At 43.2% G+C, this 20,199-nt stretch overlaps 1 long non-coding RNA gene across 1 annotated transcript; it reads right to left on the minus strand.

Moving 5' to 3' along the window:
- Positions 1-3,821: 3,821 nt before the first annotated feature.
- On the minus strand, positions 3,822-12,436 carry LOC142051759 (uncharacterized). The gene is made up of 3 exons (XR_012658621.1): positions 12,345-12,436; positions 7,731-7,865; positions 3,822-5,291 (listed from the first exon to the last, which is right to left on the minus strand). It is a non-coding gene; the product is annotated as an uncharacterized LOC142051759 (long non-coding RNA).
- Between the last annotated feature and the right edge of the window lie 7,763 nt (positions 12,437-20,199).

The following is a 20,199-nucleotide window of genomic DNA, read 5'->3' on the forward strand; positions in this document are numbered from 1 at the left end:
CATTTTTTGAGTACCACAGTGGGAAGTAGCTAGAATTTCCAAAGAACTGAGAAAACTCTACACCCTTGCTCCCCTCCCTCCTCTTTCGTATTATTACTTGCTAACAAATGCTTCCAGTCACGAGTGCAAGAGTGGCTGCCCAGCCCTTCCACTGGCACAGTGGCCACCCTCAGCCATAAGGAAAGCTTCAGCAGAGTCTGACAGTTTGTGTCCAAAATATTTCCTTGACTTTATGGAGCAGTTATTTTACCTGAGGTGAATTTTGATCCTTCATCAGTTTTCATTTAATTTGTTTTAAAGGAGGAAAATCTATTTTGATAAAAAGGCAACATCCTGGACAGTGCAGTATGACTTGTCAGAAGCAGACCAGTGTGCAGTCGGTTTGGCACTGTGTAGCAGCAGGGATTTTCCTCTGCAGCAAGCTGACTACACCAAGTTCAATGAAAGTCAGGAATAACTATTTAACATTTGACATTGGCTACAGCGTGAGGACGCAAAGGAAGTCATGGGCTACAACTCTAGAACCGATTAACAGATTGTCATTCCTCTCTCACCATGACCTGGCGTAGCTGATTGGCTGACCTGCTATCACTATTTGCCTCCCGTATACACAGGAGAGCAGTAGGTCTGAGTCTGTGTCTCACAGCAAATTGGTTTCTAGAGCGTTACTTCATGTGCTTATCAGTATCTGCATGAATGCCATCACAACTTCAGATCCGTTGAAGTCTAAAGGATTTACAAGATTAAGAACTATAGCACTTGAAAAGAACGAGGATATCTTCTGAATTAGGGCCAGAGGGCAGAAATACATTATGTATAACAACCTGGCAAGGTGTAAGTTGAATGAGTAGATCTTTGGATATCGCCCCTCTGAAATTTTGTGAAAGTTATCAGGCAAGCTGACACCTGAGGTATTGAAATGCAAGGCCTTAAAAATGTACAGAACTGGTTTTTTTCCCAAATTACTCTTACTCTTGTTTTTCATACTACATTTTAACTACATAGTTGTTTATTCAATCTTACTGCTTTTACTGTATAAAAACATGGTGTATTTTCAATTTGTATACGGAAGAGCAGACATCTACAAGGGATATGTAAAATGCAAATCACAGTGTTCAATACCTGTTCAAGGAAAAAATCTCAACCAAAGTTAATTTTAAGGCTGCATCTTTAATCTTACATCTTTCCTAAAACTGAGTTCATTCCTCTTCACTCTGCTAAAAATAACTGATGATGTGGCAATTCTCCATATTTTGTGATTTGTGTTTCAGACTATTCTCCAGATAGCAACCTTGGCCTGGTCATGAGCCAAACAAACCTTTTGTGTTTCCTTTCTTTCGTTCAGCCTTTTAAATATGCTTTGCTTTCAAGTTTTTAGCCTAGAGCTGTAAAAAGGCAACTTGATACAATACAGATCTCAGGATACTATGTGATTCATCAGAGATATACCAAATTTTAAAAGCAGTGTTAGGTATGGAGCTTTAACAGCTTCAGTTAAAAATCGTGTTCGAGCCCAAATAAAAGGATCATCTTCACAAAGATGACTGAGCTCTAAAGCTGGAGAAGCAACTTTTTTAAGAGCACATGCCAAGCTGTATTTTCTTTCTCAATTTAGAGGTTAAGAGCAGCTCTGGTAGAAGATCAGTGGGAGCTGAGGGATGCAGCCTCAGAGAGAGGCAAGAGGATACCAATCAACCAATTGGCAGTACCTTGCCTCTGAAGGGCAGAGACTGTCTGAGTCTTCTAAATTCAAAGGATTCCACTGAATTCAGAAGAAACTAGAAACTTTTGCCTTCCATAGATGAATTTCTAAACTGCAGAATTTCCCAGCACTCTCCCAAACTGCACTGTGGGCCATTCCTAATATGTTCCTGTGCCACAAGTTGTTGATCAATGACCCTTGATATTATCGAATTTGCACTGTAAGAGGAATTTTTGGGTCCATAATCAATAAGACAGAATTTAACATTAACTCTTGATTTCATATGCTCAAATCTGTGAAAGTCAAATGAAGCTGGAAGCATATCTCTTCTTTCAGTTACATCAACAGACCTAATGTAGGCTAATTCCTCCCTCAACAAATCTAATATAGGCTAATTCCTTTCCCCACAAACCTCAACCCTTACACCCTTAAAGTGTCACAGCTGCTGCAGTACTATTGCTTCAGGCCCATGGAGAGCAGAGGACATGGACAGAAGCAGCAATGCTGGAGAGAAGAGTTGCACAGGTATATGTAATATACAATTACAGTCTAATATTAATGGTGAATTGCCTTTGCCTGGGGCTGTGATGATATCTAGCTATGATTGTAAACATTTCTCCTACTCTTCAAATTCATGTGGTTTCTGTAGGAACACTGCTTTTGTTTTATTGATCTAAACTAGTTTCACTTTTAGGGAGGGAAAGAAGCACAGTAATGGAGACTCTATCCTTGTTTTTTTATTCTGTTGTATGCGCTACATGTCCCTTTCACCCCTAGCAGCAATGAAAACAAAGCCAAACTTGCACAGATACCAGTTCAGCGCTGGGCAACAGGCTGAATTCTAGGTCCAGCCTCTCACTGGCCTCCAGCAATAGGGACTTGTAACAACTGCTGATGAATCTTTTCTTGGGGGTTGAGGGAGAAAGGGCAAACAAGACAAGCTGCTGGAGGGAGGCTTGTCATCTGTCCTCCAAAGTTTCTTCTTGGGCATGGACTACCCTTTTCACAGTGCTTGCACCCTGTACTCTTCTCAGAAAGCTGTGGCCAAGGTTCTGATGAACTTTGATAATGACACAATGCAGCTAAGAAGGTGTGGGGCCTCAGCATGGATTTTGGCTACACAAAGACCTACCAGGTTGAAGTAAAAAATGCCTCAGACTAAGTGCTGCAAGGGAATTATCTTCCTTCTGAGATCTTTTACTGTATGTCTGAATAACTGCTTATATTGTCTATGCAAACTTCATAGGTTGCTCATGCTGAGTCAATGTCTGTTTCAAAAAGCAAGATTGCTCTTAAATACTTAATTTTTATGCACTGCTTCAAGTCCCAAATTGTTATTCAAGGAAAGCAAGTATATTTCCAGCAATAAAAACAACTCAGCGGGAAGTTTAACTATTTTAAGCTTGCCTTCTCTGTCTCACAAATGAGACAAGGTTTCTTCTTTTCAAGACGCTGCTCTAATTCGACATGCTTGCAAACTTTTTGATAAAGTGTCTGTCTTTTAAATGCTACACAGATCTCAGTACATCAGTTTACACTGACAAAAGCATTAGAACACAAATCATGTGGTGCTTTTTAAAGATGCAAAGGAGAGGTAGTTTTGAACATCTTGGCAATAAAAGCCCAAAGAAATAAATCAGCGCTACAGAAGACTTTAGTTAAAATAAACCTTATCTTGGCTGAGATATGGTAGGAATGACTTTAAAAACTACATATGAAGAGCAGTACGAAGAGCAGAGGCTTGGCTCTCACTCGCAATTAACTGCCTTGTAGTCACGGTGCCTGTTCTTTCTTGAACTACAGCACCCTAGCTACCACTGGTGAACTGCCATGTGCAGAAGGCCACAAGTATCAGTTCTTGTCCGACAGCCACAACGTGAGTGATTATACAAACATGGCAACAGGCAGATGTTTTTACCAGTCCAGCCACACTAGAAGTTTCCTGCTTGCTTTGATCTTGCCCTCCCTGCCTTTCTCACAGTTTGATCAAGATGTACAGGCAATGGTATGTGACATAGTTTAAAGATGATTTATAAGCAGGTTGAACTCGTACAGTATTTTGTCAATGATTTATGTACTTCAGGAAGCTGATCTTGAAAAATTAAGAAAATTTAAAGCATATGAAAACATTGGTGACACAATCCAATTAAAGTCTTGATCCTTACTTATGCTAATCAGGCTTTATACCCCTCCAGGGAAGCTGAACTCGTCAGCAGTTATTTCATGGTAGAATTCCTGCGCCAGCTGGTTTCTCAGCTGATGATCATGCTCATAGGATCATGCTCATTTCGGGCAGTCATACATGGAACGTCCTATCAGGACACACCTACTGACTTGCTACAAAATCCATCTCGTCAGGCAGTTCTGAATCTAAAAGTTGCAGCATCTGGTTATGCTGTCCCTCCACATGGTCGCTGCCTACTATCTTTTGTCTGCTGGATAATTGTGTTGGGTGAGTGAGGGGAGTTGATCATCTGGTCTGCTTCAGTGGTTATTGACCTTCCTCTAGGTGAGGCTTGTGTGAAAAAGACCAGTGGTGGTCTGCCCCTGTCTGGGCCTGGATCTTTGTTACTGCTTCCCTATGCTCAGCTATCTCTTCCAGCAGTACAGGGACTCTCACTCCTGGCTCAGGGCTCACGTCTTACCCATGCTACTTTTGCTTCCTCCTGCTCACTCCGAACCTGCTGCCCACTGAACAGGCACTGAAGCCAGGCTAGTGAGGTTACCTGAACCTGGCTAATGCAGTTCAGAGCCTCTCAGTCATTTCAGTGCTCTCTGCCCATGTTCCAAGTATCTGAGGCACACTGCAAAAACAGTCCAGTCACCCTCAAGCTCTCTGCTGAGCCACAGCACCATCCTTGCACCTCTCCAGTGAGGTCTTCCTTACTTGTTGCACCCCCTTGCAGGTTCAGCAAGACAGTCTGGACATGTAATGTACACTCAGGTGTTACAACGATGGTGTGAGCTGCTTCTTGCCAGAGAAACAAGGAAGTAAAAGGAGGAAAACTCAGCCTTGTAACAAATCGAAGTTTCCTGACTCAGATGCATAGTTTGACACAATTACTTTACGAAAAAGCTTGTCAAATGTGAGTACCAAAACATTTTGTTTAATCAAGCATAACATATTGTACCATAATATTGTACCATAATATTAGTCTTGGCTGTGCTTGTGTCAGGGGAGTTCATATCACCATGAATCACTTGTTATGTTTTGTTTGAAGACTTCTGGTGGGCGGCTTGGAGTGAGAGATGTGTTCTTGTTACCTCAGGAATGTTCTCATTTAGATGATTTAGGCTTGAGAAGGGAAAATCCCTGAAACTGATATGGAAGTCAGATTCCATGCCCTGATGCACCCCCACCTCCCACAAGGTTTTTGCTTGCTTGAAAATTTCCTGTATATCGAAAGTCAGCGTGAAGCCAGATGGATTGTTGCAATAACAGTGACCTGTGTCTGGATTGGGGTTTATCTCCTAGCCCATTCATATGATGTATGCCAAGGTTACTGAAAATCAGACATTGCCAGTGGAGAGGCATTTCTGCCCACAGATTCTTGTGGCTTCTCCTGCCATACATCTTTATTTTCTTACCCTAAAAAAATAAAAAAGAAGTAAACAAAACCTAGAGACCAAAACCAGCAAGTCAACGCAGCCAATTAATAAAGGAAAGAAGTACTCTATGTCAAGGGAGATGAACTGACCTGCCTCCCCCAACAGACCACTCAGCTGCCAGAATAACTGCTATCACAAAGCTTATGCTTGACCCAGTCACTTTTTGTTCTGAAAACATTTCCTGCTGCAATAGACTGTTTGGCCCTGGCGCCTCTGTTTTCTTGTGTTTTTCACTGTCAGACAGTGTGTGGATTTGCATTACTTGTATCAGCACAGCAGCAGTCAGCAATATTTTAAACATCATCGAGGCGCAGGGAGTCAATGGCATCAGTTCTGACTGATGAAAATTGATTATTTTTGTTAGCAGCTTTTGCCAAGTATATTTACTTGAAAAATATTACCCGTTCCTGTACTCATGTGTCTGTTCAGCACAACTCTGTATTACCTGGGAATACCTGGGCTTCTAAATAAGCCATAGTAGCATGGAATTCCACATCTGATAACTAGCCCCACCTTTTCTACAATGTTGGCTCATCTACCTTTACTCCATACACAGTGTGAAGCACAGATACACCCCTCAGGATAAGTTCACAAACTGAAGGTGTGATTGTATCATGGGTTGGTAACAGCTGTGATCCTTCAAGATCACAGTCCTCAGCACATGCTAGCAACCAAAGCAGGCACAACCAGATATACCAAGGCAATAAAAACTTGCTTAGTTTAACACTGTTAATTGTTTGGTCCCTCCCTACAAGCCTATCGCATTCTTCCCTTCCATGACAGCAAGAGCTTGCACCTTCCCAGGCTGTGAGGAACGGAAGCCAGACTGCAGCACTGTGCAGGAGCCAGGGAGTGTCTTAACATCAGGAGGCCATACGTGGCACGTGGTAAAGGTTTTACCCCTTTACATAGCATAAGGTGGGGGACAATGCCCCTAGGCAAGAGCTGATGCAGGAGTAGGGTTCATTTCTCGCCCTTGCCTGCTCACATTAGTGGGGTGCATACCCTCCAGTCACACACTCGCTCCACTAGATATGCAACCTTTTAAATATTCATATAGACCCTTATTATCAGGCAAGCTGACCACTAAGCATTTTTAGGGCTTTTGCCGTGATAAAAAGCCTTGGGAAAATGGTATGAGAAGAGGAGCAAAACAAATATGGAGGGTCAGATCCAGGAGGTCAGCTTTTGTGTCCACCTCAGTTTGTAGATGGCAATGAGATGCAGAAGTCTAATACCATGAACTTCAAAACTCTGGCTTGTACTCCTAGTGCCTAAGTTCATAGTTATCAGGGTTTTAACAGTGAAGGTCCCTTGCCTGTGAATAAATGGAACTGCCTCGGCTTCTTCAGGCCTAGCAACTCATACCTCTCATACTTGAGTTGACTAGGATCTAAAAATTAGGCTTTCCTGAAGCGTGTCCATTTTGCTCCTTCTCTGGAAGACATGCTCCAGGCGGTTTTGGTACTTAGGAAATTAGTGGCTGGATTCTGTTCTTCTCTGTGCTTATGCAGAATCAAAGTTCTCCTTTCCTCTCTTTGCCCTGTCCTTCCCTCATCCACTGGGACCTTAAGGACTTGGGCTATATAGGTGTAGCAATGCTCTTACTTCCTTTGTTTGAAGCAGCTGCATTTTGCAAACAAGAATCACATATTCACTAAGAAAAAGAGATAAAATTATTTTAAATTTAAAAAAAATCATCCTTGATGACTTGATTAAAGCAAAACAGCTGGAATCCAAGTATGCTACACAACCGAGGAGCAGCTTACTTGCACTCCAGCTTGTTCGGTCTTTAAATTCTGTAGAAGGAGCAGTTTCTCCTTCCCATCCTGTATTGATCCATTTGCTCTTCCCATCCTCCTTCCCCGTACCCTGGAACCTGGGAACTGGGACAGCCTCAGGCAGTGGGCAGAAATCTCAGGTTCAAGACAGTAAGTTTGAAGGAAGAATTGCAGTCATACTTCTCACTCCTCCATAAGTTCTCCAAACACTGAAGTCTTATACAGAAAAGTGTCTGTTTATCCTAGAAGAAAGGAGTGACTCTTTCTCTAACACTTGCTAGATGTTTAATCCCTGTGCAGCTTTGGTACCTAGCTCTTCATAGTGTATTCTTCTTTAGAGGAGGAGCATGTAAAGGTTTTAGGCATTAGAAAAAATAAAAAAAAGGTCTTTTTTAAGTATCTGGACCAGGCAAACTGAATGATTTGTATAAAATCCCATAGGATGTCTGTAAGAGCACAAGAACTGAACTGACATTTCTTAAGGTCTGGGCAACTGCCCACATTAGTGAACGCCCTTCCTCTTTCTGGCTGATTACAGATGTGTCTGCTTGCTGTGTGAAATGCCCGGGGCAGTGTGTGGTCTCTGGTAAAGAGCAAAAGAGCCAGGATTCAAGTTGTGCTGAAGCTTGTCTGCTTACCTGAGGCTATAAGAATTGCCTTTTCCTTATGATTGAGAGTGGGACAGCTGCTAGTTTCACAGATCGCCAAGCACTTGCAGCGGTATGGAGTATTTTACTTCCTGAAGTCACCTGTCCCATACTTTACCATGTTACCTCCCAAAAAGAGAAACATCAGTGCTCTTGCTTGCTCTGTTTTTGCCCAAGATTTATTTATAATAAAAATCTATTTCTATTTTATAAAACCAGATTTATCTTTAATTTCCCTTCGTGCTTTGAGGAGGAAAAAAGGGGCAGGGGAGGGGGGGAAGCAGTAAACTATCATTTGGCTTCAGTTACTGCTTACTGTTTCTGAGAATTTAGCAGCCCCTGTGTAAAATCTTTAAAATCATGGTAAGCTATTCCCTGTGTGCCTTTGCATTACTTCAGAGAATTCACCATAATGACTTCTGATCATGGCATTTCCTGATTGCAGGATTGCAACTTACTCCTGTATTAGAGAATGCAAAAATAGCGTTTACGGTTGAATTAACCAGGAAAACTGCACCTGCAGGGAGAAGTACGAGGCATGTGATTGCTTTCCAGAACAGTAGAGCTATCAGCTTTGTGGCAAGGGCCTAGAGCTGGAAAGATTGTGTTCATTGTGTTGGGGGAATTCTTTGATTGACTGCTGAAGCTTGCCATATGTGTGAAACATTTGTCTGCTTTCCTCTCTATGATTACACTTATTTCATTAAATAAAGAGGGAAAGCTACAACATTTACAATCTAAGCATCCTCATCTGTTGCCATTTCCTCTCAAAGCATCACCTTACGCTGAGGTCCATCGCCTTAACCAAAAGATCGAATGAAACTGATATTTATGTCTAAGCTAGACTTTTATCAATTTGTACCTCAGAAAACAAACACAAGCCTTGGTTAAGCTCTTGTTACTGTTGTTCTTTTTGTTTGCTTGTTGAGCAAATATTGCATAGCTATTATTAGTTCAGGTTGAGTTATGCTCACTGCAGAACTCATGAATGGAAAGGAGAAGGTCACTGAGCCCAAGCTCAGTAATCTTGTTCCTCATGCCCTCTTAACCATGATCCTTCCAGGCTATTCACACATTCATACTCTCCGCAGCTTGCACTACAGCAGGGAAATTCCCTGTTAGGCAGATCCCTCCAGCCATATAGACTGGATCTATCAGGAGAATGGCAAAAAGTAGACATAAGGGAAGAAAGAGAGCATGCAGAATCCCGTAGGTCAAACCTCTTCATTCCAGGTAAGATAATGAGAGAGAATGCATGATCAACACAGCAGTGGGAGCTACTGCCAGCCAACACAGCTGCCAGCCAACACAGCTGCCCTCAATTTCTTTTTGTCTTCTCTGCCACGTGGGACTCTGAGAAATTTCTTCAGGACTTGTTTTGGTCTAAGACACATAGGAAAGAAAGAAAGGAAACAATGAAAGAAGATGCTCACACTTACTGAATATCAGGGAAAGGAACGTCTAGGAATATTTAGGGAAAGTTTTTCTAGCTATTAAAGCAGAATGGCTGATAACTATGCATACACAACTATAGAAGGAAACAACTGAAAATAGGGAACTCTTGAAGGAGAATCCAGCCTTCTCATGTTACTTTAATATTAAACCAAAAAAGTGTTTTCTGGTCTACACAGCTTTTTATGTAGTTGTGAAGATCTGAGCTCTGTTGTAATTTAGTTTTGTAGTGCAGTGTGGGTTTGAGGTACAATGAGTCACTGGACAGGGGTGTTAATGTAGGGGACTGTGCCTTACCAGGGAACTCAGTCTTGTGCTGTCTCTTACCTATATGTTATGATTTAGGTTTTTATTCTGTTTGCCATTTGCTGTTTTGCTTGTGTGATTTGTAACAGGAACGTCACAGTGCTGGGAAGGAATCTTGCAGGTCAAGTCCAGGCTCCTGTTGTCATCAAATATTGTTACAACCATCACAAATGATGCAAAACTGTGCAGTATGAATGCCCTGATGGGATCCAATCTTAACAAATGGTTGTTATTTGCAGAGTGAGAGTCCTGCCAATTTGGAATGAGGCTGAAATCCTAAGCTGAAAATGAGGAAAAGGGAGAAGCCAGCTGAATGAAACTAAAGAGACCTCATCACCTTGCAGCTGCTGCAATGTGAGAAAATGACTTATCTAGGAGATAAAAAAGTTTCAGAAGGCTGGATGCTTGCAAAAAAATCTACTGCTCCACCTGCATGGGGAGTGTGGGAGTTTCTAATACCTAATCACATAATTGATTACTTTTCTGAGAATAAAGGAGCTACTCTATAGGTAGCAATTTCTCTAAGTCAGCACACAAAATAGTGCTGATTGAATGACTTTGCAGGATCACCTGTCCACAAAGCCACTGGTGACTGCAAAGCTCTTCTGCTGCCACAGCAGAGTTTCAAACAGAAATTACCGTATTTTCCCAGTATGTAGCTGGATTAAGAGTTTGGTGAAACATTATGAGTTTAGAAATTCGTCACACCAAAGGAAGGGTCATAAAACTGCAGGAGGAGTAACAAAGATGGTACATGGCTTCTTTTGAATGGCGTACAGCAAAACTGGTACAGAATCAGGCCCCGAGCACTGTCGCATATCTTGGGAGAGATATCAATGACATTCACAGGTGCTTGGATCTCATTGGGTTCAAAACCCAGAAGCCTCTGTTTGTATAAGGGCAAGAACATCACCACTCCACTGAGCTCCTGGTAACGTGCTTGTGTAAATTGGAGAAAGTCTAGGAAAGTGCTCCTGAAATGTTGCTAACCCTTGTTTCAAAAAGCATGTTAGTGTAGGATACACAAACTGAGGCGACTCCAGATGTTGATTTGAGCCTCGAAAATACAGTAATAATTGTTAAGTCAGGGAGAGAGACCTGGTAAAGCTGCTAGGTAGGTGCAACAGCATCGCACAGAAAAATAAGATACAGATCAGGCAGAAGGAGTAAATGGACCCTCTTCAAGGGCACCCATTAAGTTCAGAAGACAGTAAACAACTTGAATGTTACGATACATAACAAAAAACACTTTCAAATGAAGCTTGGTTCAAGGTTTTCTGCTTCTATATTTCAAACAGGAAAAGTTGTGAAAACTAGTAAAAGAAGAAAAGTTACAGAAAACCTGGTGCTTCTAAAACCCCTGCTGGGAAAAGCCTTTTACAGAGCTTTCTAGAAGAATTAGCTAAAACTCATACACTGTTTGCTAAACCTCTATGTTAAGAAACAGAGGGATAAAGACTGGCAGAGAGAATTTGTTTCAATGCCCATGCTTAAAATCAATCCAAAGTTTTAAAGAAAATATTGGGCTCTATCCCAAAGCAAAGATTGTTGCAATTGCTGGACAAGGCAGTTGGCTGATGTCTTTCAGGAGGAAACTGAGGTTGGAACAGATGAAACCAAACACTGAAGAGGCTGCTTAAGCTCATCCACTCTTTCATACTACTGAAAAGAGAGGCAGACCACTAGGTGTATAAAGAAGGCTACATGGGGTGAGGTGGAGCATGTTGCTGTGGCAGTAATAAAAGATGGGCTCACACCCATCTCTCATCATTTCAAGATCTCCAGTAGCATGGCATAAAAATCACTATGTGTTATCTGCAGTTAAGGACATATTTGCCTTATTAGCTGATGATAAGGATTTCCTTAAGGTATACTCAGTCTAATCCTACATAAAATGGAGACTGAAGATAATAAGAAGTGGTGTTAAGAAACATTAGCTTACCATGGTATTTTGCTGTAAAACAGACTGGTGTTTAGAACAAATGTGCTGCCTTTGCCAGAAAAGACATCTTGCATTGGTTCCCCTTAGCATCACAGGAATGGTAACTGCCCATGCATTGAAGAATTGTATTGAAATGCCTCTTTGCCTTGGTTTGTAGGTCTTTTAACTCTGCCAAGCTTAATTATGCTCACATTGAGAGAGAAGCCCCCAAATGCACTCTGGGGATGTAAAAGGTTTTGCCACAGGTCACTGTCCTGTCATTTAAATGTTCACACAAAGAAGGCAATGGGCACGACCATTACTTTTGAAAGCCCACTGCTACGACATTCACATCCCAGAGTCCGAGTCAATAAGAAAATGCAGCCTATTTGTTATTTTACCATTAGAAGCAGGTGATAACAGTAAGCAAGCAGCAAAAAGGACAGTCTGTGTGTTTTGCTGCAGGCTGAGTAAAGCCTCAAGGAAATCGGGAATAATTAATTCTAGTTTCAACAATAGATTATAGTACAAAAAAGGACTACTTCATAACTCCCCTGTGGCCATAGAGAACCATCACATAATATTTTTCATAAAATAATCAACTCCACAAGAGGAGCTGTTACAGTTTTTGCTCACCCATCTCCTCAGAATCATACAGGGAAGGGTGAGCCTGTCTTAATGAAGGAGACATAAACATCTCAGCATATTCGACCTGCATGCTGCCACAGACACACTTGATGTCTGCAAATACATGGGGGGAAGCAGAAAAGCCAAGGAAAGGCCACAGAGCAGCACTGGCAGAAGCACAAATACATATTGGTAGTTTACAAACTAGTATAAATTTTCTGATAAGGCCAGCGAAAATTAATTACTTTTAAATTGGCACATAGTAAGTTTGTGATGGTGAATGTAGCACTGTAACCTACCTGGGAAGTTGCCTCCAACCTTATATTCCTTATCGACGCAGCAGCCTTCCCTCTAAAGCTCTTTCCAACACAGTTCCCTTCCTTTTTCTGTGGCCGTGTACTTGCTGCAATCAGGATCTGTCTCACTGCTTGCAACTTCTTGCAACTGCTGATAACCGCATTCCTTTCCAGGGCCTCTGATCTTACAGTATTCCCTTTGTTAAGTTCAGGTTTATAAAAGGGACATTAAAGGGCTTAAATCTTGAGGTTCAGGGCCCTCAGTTAATTGTTTCTCAAAAGAGCCTTATCTCTGCCATTGCTTTTATTAATTGATTTAACTGTGTACAGTCAGGTACAATAATACAAAGCAGGTAAACTGAGATGCCACCTGATATTTATTTCTGAAATATTAGTAGACATATAGCTTATGTCTACACAACTCTATATACAAAGTTTTATGGCTTTATTTGTTTTAGGAGGGCAATAAATATATAAGAAGGTTGATTCATCTATGCAACCTATGTATGGGTATATATATGCAATCTATGGTAATGGGGACCGCTTATGCAGCACAGGTCATAAGAACTCCCATAAGTACAAGAAAAACTGAGGAGTAATAAATTACTCTTTCACAGCCATTTCATGTAGACTATTAGGTTCATTTGTAGAAATATGATTAGATTTCAGTAAATGCATGGCCTAAATAGCCTGAAAGATCCAACGTGTATCAAACACATCCTGAATTATGATGAAACTGTGAAAAACTGTCTCCCTTTATGGAAGACAGCTCTTGAACAGAATGTGGATCACACAGATTACAGTTTTTATCCAAATGGCTGTTTGGAGTTATTTGAAATGCATCACATTATTGTCTTACCACCCTGCCGTAACAATATTAGCAGAAAGTTTGATCCAGATATTTAGCAAGAGAAGTATGTTGTGAGTCCATGTGTGCCTAGTAAATGTACAGCGTGCCAAGCCACACAACAACCGCTTCACTGGGTTTATCAAGCCCCTATGGGGCCTCCGCAGAGGGCACATCTCCATCAGGTCCATTATTGTCCACACTGCTCAACATCTGCAGTATAATTTGTCACATTACAGTCATGTCACAACCATTATTTGGAGCCTTGCTGACACACTTACTTTGAGGGACCAAAAGTCTGTTCAGCAGGGCCCAAAGGCAGGATATGAAGTCACAAACTGAAGAAGGTGACATTATAGCATCAGTGAAGAGGAAATTGTTATTGAAGTAGAAATTCCACTTTCCACCTTCGTGCAATAGCACACTGTGCACTGGAGTCATGCTGGTAGAAAAAAAAATTGCAGATAGGTTGGAGAGGTCCATATACAACAGAACAACTGATTTTGTACCATTTTTCTCAAACATCCTGAGTTGCATCCTCACAATATATCGAATAAAGTCTGAAAAACACAGCGCTGGAGAAGGATGCAGTATTTTCAGTATTATAAGGTTGAGTGTAACTGCTTTATGGGAAATGAACAGCACCAGATTGAAGTACAAAATTCTGTAGATGAGTAGCAGATGGCAAATGAAGGCACGTGAATACACGCATCCCATACTAAGCCAGGCTGATAATTTACTAGAGATCTGTGTTCTGCTTTTACAGCTGGTAACTGTTTCCTCTAGGTGTTCATAAAGAGTTAAAGTTGAATCAGAACTCACATATTGTTTCCCCTTAACTGCAAATATTTGCATATTTGTAAAGCATTCTGTTAGTGCTTACCCTGTTCTGTTAGTGCTTACCCTGTTTTGAAGCTCACAGGAATCAGGCAGAGCAGCCCTACAGATGTAGGTACAAGTTTGTACACATCTCACCACGGTTATTTAGAAGCCCTGTAAGCAACACCTTCTCTTCACATTGACTTAGTGCAGAGAATAAACACAATGTTAGCCAAAATGACAACTTGGTAATATAATTGCTCCAATACATAAATATTTTTGGATTGTGATTAGAGGAATTCATAATTAGAAATGCACAGTCATTTTAAATATCCCATGGTGTTTTCTTTGGAGCCAAAAGAGACAACACAATAGTCAATTAAACAGCCTTCCTCGAGCGTGATTTCTTATATGCATCAGAAAAGCAAAGAGCTTGGTGTACATCGGCTTCACATCCACATCTGCTTTTATCTTTGGAGTGTCTTCAGAGTCAACCAGGAGAAATTTACAACATGTTTATTCAGGACATAAACCCGCATTAATGCATTTGGAACAACGTGTTCTTGCTCCCATGCACATAATGAAATTTGCCTTTGACTTGAGTGGGAGCAGTGCTGGCTGGGCCCTCCGCAGCTACTGATTATACTTGTCAATATTAGGCTCTGTTTGAATGATGCTGTATTATGCATAAGAATAAAGTATCATGGAGTTGTTGTGAGACACCAGGCAACATAATTACATGGATTGCGAGAGAAATACAAAGCAAAATATAGCACTATATGTTAATAGCCTTCCCTCGTTATATCTGGACCTTTATTTACTTAATTAGGAATTATTTTAAAGTTAAATCTATATTTATTTTTCTGATTATGGCCTTGTTCTGAATGTAAATACACTGAGAAGCCCTTGTTGACATGTCTGAGCAGGATATTGTATTTTATTAAATTTACTTTGGAGACTTCTGATGCCAGTTGCTAGCACGTTTGCAGTCCCAATCACACTGAAAATCAAATATGAACATCATCTTAGAATAATACCCATATGTTGTTCCTGGATGAAGAAAACAGTGTCACCCTGTACTGTTAGACTACAGGAGGCCAAGGTACACTTCATTGTAACTTCAGGTAAAGGAGACTGATTTTTTTTCAGAATTACATTCATTTAACAGGATATTAGAAAATATTTCCCACCCTGCATCCACAGCAGTATGAAAGGAATATTTGAAATATGTTGCTATCAATGTCTGCAAACAATAATCTTAGCAAGTACAAGTGCTGTTACTAACTGAGGTAATATTGATCTTATATATTTGTGCTTAAAATAAGGAAACAATCCTAGTCACAGTTCATAAATGTGGAAAGGTGGCGCAGAGGTATCTAGTGACCATCTGAATTCCACACAGAAAGAATGGGGGAGAGAAGGAAACAAAGGCCCAGCTCTGAACTCAAACGATATTAGAATCTGTCTTATCAGAAAGAATAAATACCTATTCTTTCCATGTAATTATTACATGTATTGGGTTTGTGTGGCAAGGGTTTGGTAGCGGGGGGACTAGCGGGGTGGTGTCTGTGAGAAGCTGCTAGAAGCTTCCCCTGTGTCCAACAGAGCCAGTGCCAGCCGGCTCTGAGATGGACCCGCCACTGGCCAAGGCTGAGCTCATCAGCGACAGTGGTAGTGTCTCTGGGATAACGTATTTAAGAAGGGGAACAAAAATACACCAAACTGCACCATTGCAGCCAGGAGAAAGGAGTGAGAATATGTGAGAGAAACAACCCTAGAGACACCGAGTGAAGAAGGCTGGGGAGGAGGTGCTCCAGGTGCCGGAGCAGAGATTCCCCTGCAGCCCGTGGTGAAGACCATGGTGAGGCAGGCTGTCCCATGCAGCCCATGGAGGTTAATGGTGGAGCAGATACCCACCTGCAGCCAGGGAGGACCCCACACTGAGCAGGTGGATGTGCCTGAAGGAGGCTGTGACTCTGTGGAGAGCCCGTGCTAGAGCAGGCTCCTGGCAGGAACTGTGGCCCCACTGAGAGAGGAGCCCATGCTGGAGCAGGTTTGCTGGCAGGACTTGTGACCCCATTGGGGACCCATGCTGGAGCAATCTGTTCCTGAAGGACTGTCTCCCGTGGGAGGGACCCACACTGGAGCAGTTCATGAAGAACTGCAGCCTGTGGGAAGGACTCAGGCTGGAGAACTTCACGGAGGTCTGTCTCCTGTGGGAGGATCCCCACACTGGAGCAGGGTAAGGGTGTGAGGAGTTCTCCCCCTGAGGAGGAAGGAGCAGCAGAAACAACCAGTGATGAACTGACCACAAACCCCCCCATTCCCTGTCCCCCTGCACCACTTGGGGGTTGAGAAATTGTGAGTGAAGTTGAGCCCATGAAGAAGGGAGGGGTGGGGGGAAGGTGTTTTAAGGTTTGGTTTTATTTCTCATTGTCCTACTCTGATTTGATTGGTAATAAATTAAGCTAATTTCCCCAAGTCGAGACTATTTTGCCCATGACGGCAATTGGTCAGTGATCTCTCTGTCCTTATCTTGACCCAAAAGCCTTTTGTTATATCCTCTCTCCCCTGTCCAGCTGAGGGGGAGAGTGATAGAGCACCTTTGGTGGGCACCTGGCATCCAGCCAGAGTCAACCCACCGTATGATATAAGCCAGATTTTAAAAGCCCTCAGTCAATAGCAGGATTCCTCAGTGGATTTCATACCTAATCATAGGTATGAAATACCTTAGATTTTTTGTGATCAAACTTGACATTCAAAATGAGTAGCTAAATTTTAACGGTTTTCTCCAAAGCAAGACCCTTCATGTTCTCATAATGTCAAAAAGTTTCTTCAGTTTAAATATCTAAGCTGTAACAGGACATAATAGTCTTGGGCTGGAGCAGGTCACCTGAATCAACCCGGGTGCTGTATAAGGCTCCCAAAAAGGAATTCAGCAGCAGAGAATGTTAAGAACAGAAATAAGAGTGATAGTACATTGCAGGCACATGCAACAAGTGTCTTGTAATTCCGTAACAGTCTGTAACAGATCTAGCAACAGAATCAAGGTGGTTCATCTTAAAATCCCACTGACACTTGGTAAATCTTTAGTTAGAGCTACCCTACCTTTACATCAATTATAGTGACGACAGTCCTAACTCTGATCGGCTGGCAGTCTGTCCTATGTTTTCCAAAGCCTGTATTAAATCAGTGCTGGGTTTACAGTAATATGATTATGTTTCCAGCCAGGAAATGACATGTTTTCAGTACTAAGGTGTCATTTTCTTTCTTTGAGTTTCCATGTTTATTACTGGTATGAGAGTTGCAATCTTTAAACCGCATTATGTGTTAAATTTGTGATTCCTAAACTGAAAACAAAAACAGAGCTAGAGAGAGAATAAATGAGAATCGAAAGGAGCCAGGAGGAGGTTAGCAAAGACATGCAAGCTTTCTGCAATGTATCAAACAAAAAAAAAAAAAAAAGGAAGTAAAAGAGTAATGAGGAATAACTGGAAATCGGTAACTCACAACTGGCTAAAATAATAAATTCCTCTGTTTTAATTGGGGTTTGTTCTAGTGGGAACAACATAGGATTTGGCTATGCAGTGCAAGAACAGCTGCCACAGAAAAGTTGTGCCCTGCTACACCAGCACGTTTTTTCCCTTCGGTACCTGCTGGAACTGCTGTGCACCAGAGGGACGGTGCACCCCCGCGCTCCCTCCCTCCTGGGGCATGGCCTCCTTGCGCCCACAGCCAGGGCTCACCGCCACGCCTGGCACCCTGCTCGCCAGGCGCCAGGCTCTCACACCTGGCTCGTGCCTCGCACGCTGCCTGGCGCCTCAGCCTACCCCGCTGCAGCGCACGGGCCTCCCTCCCATGCCGTGATGCCACGTGTGAGATGCAGTAAGTCCCACTGACCTGGAGCCCTCCAGCCATCAGCACATGGCGTGGGGAGGAACTGCCACTGCAGCCATCCGGGCAGGAGGGGAAGGGGTGTGCTGTGTCCACATCGGATTTATGGCCTCCCCCTATCCACGGGCAGCCCCAGCACAGCCTCAGGCACAGTTTAATGTAGCACTCCTTCACATGTAGGAAATGAAAGTTCCTAAGAAGGCAACATATATACAGGGGAAGCCATGACCTTATCTCTTCCTTATGCCTTCACACCTCTTCAGAGTGCGCTCGCTCTCCTCTCCTTTGTGCACGCACAGACCTGGCTGGCCTGTAGAACAGGAACTGAAGACAAGAATGCAGCTGAGGACAGAGCTGCTTCTTCCTCATGCACCTCCACAGAGCTGGCAAAGATGGATGAGCTGCTCCTGCTGTGGGAGGAGCAGCTGTCAGGCTTGCTGATGGGAGGTTCCAGGAGACCTGCAACCTACCTAGCTCTGGGACAACTTGCACGTGCTGTCCTCCATGTTTTCTAATCTCTGCCTCATTACGTGGAGTTGAACAATTGTATATATAGTATCCAGTAAAACAAGGCAATCAAGCACAATCTCAGAGTCACGAATGCAATACAAATACCTGACAGAAGCTCATGGAAGACAGGAAATTGAGAGAGACTGCAAATATCAACAAGGCAGAAAATTAACTCCTGTGGAAACTGCACAATTAGAAGCTTGGGCAGACACGGATAGACTCAACTTCCAAAAATCATGGCTACAGTTAGTGAGAAACAATCTAATACTTGGTGAATGGGTGAAAGCCAGAGGCCAAAACACCTCCAGAGGCCAAGCAGAATAAAAGTCAGCAAGTAGGATTATTTGCTTCATTTTGGCACTGGAAAACACTTGGGCCTGCTTACTTTGGTAGCGGGAGGGGCGGAAATATTTATTCTTGGCTTGGTGTAGAGTGACTGCACTGTTATTCTGATTTTGAAACTCAAGATGGTGGCACTGAGAAAAATAAGATATATGAACGTATTGTTGGATTTTTCACACTTACCTCTTCCTTCAAGTATGATGCCCTCTGCACAGAAACTCAAGTGGGACCAAGGAATGCTCTGGAGAGGACCGGAGCTGTCTGGTGCACTAGGGGAGGGTGGATGTAAGAACTAGGCTACGGCTTTAGGATTACTTAGTACCCCTTGAGTGGATGGCTGCAGGTAGATGGCTGTAGTAGCATCATTCATATATGCACTGAGCAAATGCCAAAGTTGCTGGCACTGTTCACTCTGGTAGTTCTAGTATGGAAGTCCTGTCATGCAACATGGGCTGGGGTGTCGGAGCTGGAGCTTGAACCATCCAGTGTTTGGAGCATCCATAAAACTTGCCTTGCAACTATGCAAGTGTATGTGTTCTGTACTCTCACGGTGATGTCCTATCATCTGAGCATCCATCTGTCAAAGCAAACTGCAATTCCTGGCATAGGAACACAGCCGACTTGTATGAGGGCTCTGAAGAGAGAGGATTTACATTCCACGCTGATTCAAAGGCAGGTGTGGTGCAATCTCCACACACTGAATCTATGCAAGCAGGCTACATACACTTATTTAGAGGTGCTCAAGGAAGCGTAAGAAGTTACGGAAGGAAATAATACAGAGCAAAATATACCGGTAACATTGCAGTAGAGCTGCAATGATTCCATGAGTCACTCAGATACGGTATAAAGCACATTTGGAAAAAACAAAGGAAAAAAAAAAGGCAGTAAACAGAGAACATTTTATGTTAGCCGGTGCATGTGTTCTGGGAATCTAAAGTTTTCAAGGTTTTTCCTCTGCTATCCTGAGTCTTCCTTGATGAAAGCAGAGGTGCTCAGATGACTGAATGCATGAAGAGTTAATGCCTTAAGGGGAAATTCTAGGTAGCAGGGGACTGGCTTCCCACATACCCGAGGTGTCTGGCCGGAGCTCTCCGCCAGCCCGCCGGGCCCTCGGGCGGTGCCCGGGGCGACCCCCGGGGCAGGCTCACTGCCTCGGCCCGAGCCGGGAGGGTCCGGCGGGCCGCGGGGGAGCTTCAGGCGGCCCCGGAGAAGTACGAAAGGTGTCAGCAAGGCTTTAGAGAGCCTGCCGGGCGCTGGGCGAGGGGCTAGGCGAAGCGGCGGCACCCGCTTCCCCCGCGGGAGCTCCGGGTGGCACCGGGGGCCGCCGGGCCTGTGCACCGGGCGCCCCTCGCCCCCGCTCCTCCGGCCCCGGGCGCTGCCCCCACCCCCTCGGCCCTCCCGCCTTCCCCTCCCCTTCCCCTCCCGGTCCCTCCTCCCCGCCGGCGC

The sequence above is a fragment of the Phalacrocorax aristotelis genome, chromosome 1, assembly GCF_949628215.1.
Source record: "Phalacrocorax aristotelis chromosome 1, bGulAri2.1, whole genome shotgun sequence".
Classification (NCBI taxonomy): domain Eukaryota; kingdom Metazoa; phylum Chordata; class Aves; order Suliformes; family Phalacrocoracidae; genus Phalacrocorax; species Phalacrocorax aristotelis.